The 5,340-nt window shown below is 35.7% G+C and overlaps 1 pseudogene; it reads right to left on the reverse strand.

The window, feature by feature from the left end:
- Window positions 1-2,299: 2,299 nt before the first annotated feature.
- On the reverse strand, window positions 2,300-2,397 carry LOC132315362 (small nucleolar RNA R71; annotated as a pseudogene).
- Window positions 2,398-5,340: the final 2,943 nt, after the last annotated feature.

Below are 5,340 nucleotides of genomic sequence, written 5' to 3' on the forward strand. Positions count from 1 at the left end.
TTTTTCCGGGCCTTTGATGATGTTCCCAACGATCAAGAAGCAAACCAATTAGCACTGGGTCAAAATGGAGTTAAGCGGGGCTTAAAAGAGATTTCTAGCACTGGGGGATCCATCCCCTAGAGTAGGGGATCGATCCCCCATTGTTGGCAGAAAGGTACAAAAAAATACCCCCTGGGAATCGATCCCCCACTGTTCACAGAACTAAAAATGCCTTTGGGGGATTGATCCCCAAGGCTGGGCGATCGATCCACAAGCCCCTGGCAGCATTGCGGAATTTATTATTTACTTGGCTACGGGATTTTCTTGTTTGGGCTTATTTTGTGAACTATTGGCCTCGAATAGGGTTTGTACTTAAAGGAAAGAAGGACCCATTAGTTGGGGAGTTAGTTTTTATTATTTTATTTTTCTGTACAATATATCGTTCTCTCAGGAAAAAGTGAAAGAAAGAAAAAGTTAGGGTTTTGAAAAATATTCAAGGAAGAAGAAAAAAGAGCCAAAGATGGGGATTGGGCTTGTTGACACCATAAGCATCTCCTCCATGAGCTAGTTCTTCACTTAGGGCTTGGATGAGCCCTAAGTTCATGTAACCTAAACATTTGTATTTCTTTTCTTGGAGAATTAATATGTTATAATTAAATGTATGGCCTTGTGATTCCTTTATAAATACATGCTTGATTTGACAAATTAGGGCTTGTATTGATAAATTCTTCCATTGAAATCTCTAGTTGATTGTATGTCTATGTATAAAAATTAGGGATTTTATTTTTCATTAGATGATTGAAAATTGATTCTTTCATTGATTCTATATGAAAATTGCATGTCTATGTGTGATTGATTTAGAATTATACTCTACACTAGATACTTCTTGTAGTTATGTATAGTGATGGCCATGGCATAGTGCTTATGTGATATAATTGTCAATTAATTTGATGGATAAAGGCTTAATCTTGATGAGTTGTTTTATAAATTAGCTTACTTGTTATTAGTTAATTGTAGTTAAGTAGGCAATTTGTGCTTGATTATGTTAATCTATGCTTCTAAAAACAATTAGTATTATTCTCTTGATTGATGTGTGCTTTTATTGGATACATTTGTGAATGTGTATGGTGGGTTATGACGTAGTCTTGAATAGGTTCTACACTTTCGTTTAATTGTCATTAAGTAGACAACTCATTCTTGATGTTGATAATCTATGCTTACAACTGTGATTTGTGATGATAATGTGGCTACATCTATAATTACACTAATGATTTCCCCATAAATTGAAAGCAAATGGTTAATTACATGAGCTTAGTGGTAATTCCTAACCCTAAGACTCTCTTCCTATCTCTTTAATTCTTAGTTTAATTTACTTGCATTGTCATTTCCATTTCCATGCTTTCAATTGAACTCTAGTTTAATCACTTCTCCAAAAATCTTTTTCTCTTTATCTCTCTTTCTTTCTCTTGTGCAATCTTATTAGCACTAAAATCAAGTTTAATCCCAACACGTGTTCAATCCCTTAGGAATGATCCCTTCTCACTTCATACTTGACAGTATAAGTGTTAAGCGGCTTTTATATAAATTTAAAGTATGATGTCCGTTTGATACCATTTCCAAAACCGAAGTGTTGTGCATTATTTTGTGCACACGCTCGGGTCGCATCAGTAATCCTAAGGGAAGAGGTAGTTCTCATCACTCCATTTCACCAATGGAGGATTTGAATGACAACCATGTGGAGGACCTTGGTCATATAGACCAACAAGGCATCCTTCACCCTAATGTGCATCATGACAACATCCAAGTACCATTAGGCATTCCTAGACCATTTATTCCACCACAACAACAAGGCTAAATTCCATTGGGAATGCCTCAACCAATCTTTGCTCCACAACCTCCTATGGTTCAAGCTAATCAAGGTGTTCATTTAGCACCACCAATTGTGAATCCTCCCATTGCATTAAGAGACCATTATGTGCCTAATGAATATAATGCACCCACTTTCATTCAATTGCCTCCATTTAGAGCACATTACTATGAAATCAAATCACAAACCATTCAAATGCTTCCTAACTATCATGGACTTCCAAGTGAAGAATCCTATAAGCATTTGGATGAGTTTTTTGAAGTGTGTTCTACCGTGAAATACACGGACATGCTGAAAGAAGTGTTAAGACTTAAAATTTTTCCTTTCACCCTTAAAGACAAGGCAAAATATTGGTTTAACAATCTTAGGCCTTTTTTGATAACTTCTTGGGCAGAAATGCAACAAGAGTTCTTGAAGAAGTACTATCCGGTTTATAAGACCAATTCCATGAGAACCTCCATTCTTGAATTTTCTCAAAGGGATAGGGAAATGTTTCATGAGGCATGGGAAAGATTCAATGACTTGCTTAGGAAGTGCCCACATCATGACATACCTAAGTGGCAACTAGTTCAATATTTCTTTGAAAGTTTACCGGATAATCACAAGAGTATGGTTGATACATCTATGGGTGGCTCTTATCTTGATAAGCGTAAAAATGATGTGTGGCAATTGTATGAAAGTATGAGTGAAAATTCCATGCATAGATCTCTGTCTTCTAAAAATTGTAGAAATCTAGATGGAAGGAAGAATGTTGGCTTTTATCAAGTTGACAACTCCAATGATATAGCTGCCGAGATGAAATCCTTATCTCGAAGGTTTGATCAATTTTTGATCAACCAAACTTCAGCAAATCAAATGTCTTCCTCTCCTAATCATGTTCATCACCGTGCATCTAATGAATCATGTATGACTTGTTCTAGTGTGTTACATTCTACTTCCAATTATCCCTATAGACATATGCAAAATGACAACCATAAGCAAGCAAATGCCATTTTTGCTAACCAAGGGAATAATCTCTATGGCAATCATTATAATCCAAGTTGGACGAACCATCCAAACTTTTCTTGGAAAAGCCAAGGGGAAGGCTCAAACCCTCCCCAAGGTGGTTTTAAAGGGAAGTATGTTCCACCTCCAATGCAAAGCCAAGGTTCCCAAGGTTTTAGATCATCATCATTTCAATCACATGGAAACCAATTATCTAATTCTCATTTCCCTAATCAACCATCTTATTCTCAAGGAAATTCTAGGAGTCACGCTTTTGAAGAGAAAGTTTTGACCACTTTAGGCACTCTAGAGGCGAACACTCAATTGCTTCATTCTCATTCTCAATTCATTGCTAAGCTAGAAACCCAAGTAGGAAAAATAACTAGTACTTTAAATGATAGAGAGAAAGGGAAAATGTCTTTGAATACCCCAACAAAGCAACAATATGTTGTGGAGACTCATTCCTCATCGGAAGGTCCCACAATTGAGCATGTCAATGTGGTGACAACCTTGAGAAGTGGGAAGATTGTGGACAACCAAGTAGGTATGTCCAATGAAGAGAGTGAACCGGTGCAACCAAAAGTTGACACCCGTCCCGTTTCACATTTTATTCCTCCTTTATTGTATGTGCATGATCATCATGTTGAGAAAGCATTGAAAAATTATTTGAAAGATGAATCAAAGCATGATTTGAAAAAGGACTTGAAAAATTCTTGTGTTGATGATGTTTTAAAGAAAAATTTTGAAAAAGCTTTTGAGCCAAGAGCTTCATTTCCGGATGCCTTGAAAGGATCCATTTATCTTAATAAACAAAAAACCAAGACCAATGAAATCATTGAAATGTTTAGGCAAGTGAAGATTAATCTCCCACTTTTGGATGCAATTAAGCAAATTCCAGCTTATGCCAAATCTTAAAAGATCTTTGCACACAAAAGAGGAAGAATAAAAGCCAAGCACCAAGAAAAGTGGTCTTGACCGAGCAAATGAGCTCAATTTTGCAACATAACACTCTCCCAAAGTTCAAAGACCCTGGTTCACCTATTACTTCTTGCATCATTAATGACCATGTCATCAATCGGGCTCTCTTAGACTTAGGAGCAAGTGTTAGCCTTCTTCCATACTCAGTATATGTCAAATTGGGCTTAAGAGACTTGAAACCGACGTCGGTGGTTTTACAACTTGCTGACCAATCAATCAAAAAGCCTAGGGGTATCATTGAGGATGTTTTGATTAAAATTGATAAGTTCTTCTTCCCGGTTAATTTCGTTATCATTGACACGGAACCGGTTCCAAATCCCAAAAGCCAAATTCCCGTTATCCTTGGCCGTCCTTTCTTGGCAACTTCAAATGCCAACATCAATTGTAGGACGAGGATAATGAAAATCTCATTTGGGCATATGAAAGTGAAATTGAACATCTTTAACCCAACCTCGAATTCAATGAACCAACATAAAGAAGTGTGTGTTGTAGAGGAGTGTGTAAACCATGAATTTGATGAAGTTAAGTCTTTATTTAATGTTGAACATTTCCATAGTTTGTCTACCAACTTGAAAGAACAGAAAGTTGCATTGAAGTCAAGTGTTCCAAGGGCATGGAAGCCCAAGAGTTGTTTTGACCAAAGATCGTCAATGTCGTTTGAATCAAATCTAATGAGTTCCTTAGGGAGCAATTTGTTGGGTGGGATTCAAAAATCCATTCACCCCATCAAGGAGGGGTTGCATAACAAGATATTTGATCCGGGCTAAAAGAGCTCAACGTCTTACTAGAGACGTTAAAGACTAGTACATGCTTCGTAGGGTTTACAACCCTATTCCTCCCTCATTTCTATTTTACCTTTCATTTTTTGCGTCGTCTAGATATGTTTTGCTGTTTATACACATTGATAGGAACTATGATTCAGAATGCATGTACTTTCATTTTGAAAAATATGCATTTTGTTCCTGTTCGATCGATCTCAAAAGAAGTTCGATCGATCGAACATCCCTTCCTGCATCCAATCATCCCTCTATTCCATCGATGAAATTTTCCTGCATAAATTAGCTCTCTGTGTATCGATCAAAAAATTTCTTGGATCGATCTGAAAGTTCCTAGATCGATCCAACTTTTTCTCAGATCGATCTTCACTCCACACTTAGAAAATTTTTTAGATCCATGAAAAAGGTCTCTATGTGTGTCGTTCGAACTTTTCTGTAGGTTTTCACCTGTTGGATCGATCGAAGTATCTTTCAGATCGATCTTGCATTGATCGATCTGTACCCCCTTTGTTAACTTTGATTTGACTTTTGAACTTTAATTTAATAAAAATCCAAAAAATATTTTGAATTGTTAGTTTATTTCATTTTATTCTCAAAAATTTTTAAAAATATTTTTAATTTTAGGAAATTTTTCAAAAATCTAAAAATATTTTCATTTTATCTTTTTTTTATTTTTTTTTTATTATTACTTTTTTTATTTTATTTTATCTTAAAAATATTTTCAAAAATTCCAAAAGATTCTTATTAATTTTATAA

This window comes from Cornus florida, unplaced genomic scaffold, assembly GCF_030987335.1.
Source record: "Cornus florida cultivar Cherokee Brave unplaced genomic scaffold, ASM3098733v1 CherokeeBrave_3.0.0_Hap2_Chr06, whole genome shotgun sequence".
In the NCBI taxonomy this organism is placed as follows: domain Eukaryota; kingdom Viridiplantae; phylum Streptophyta; class Magnoliopsida; order Cornales; family Cornaceae; genus Cornus; species Cornus florida.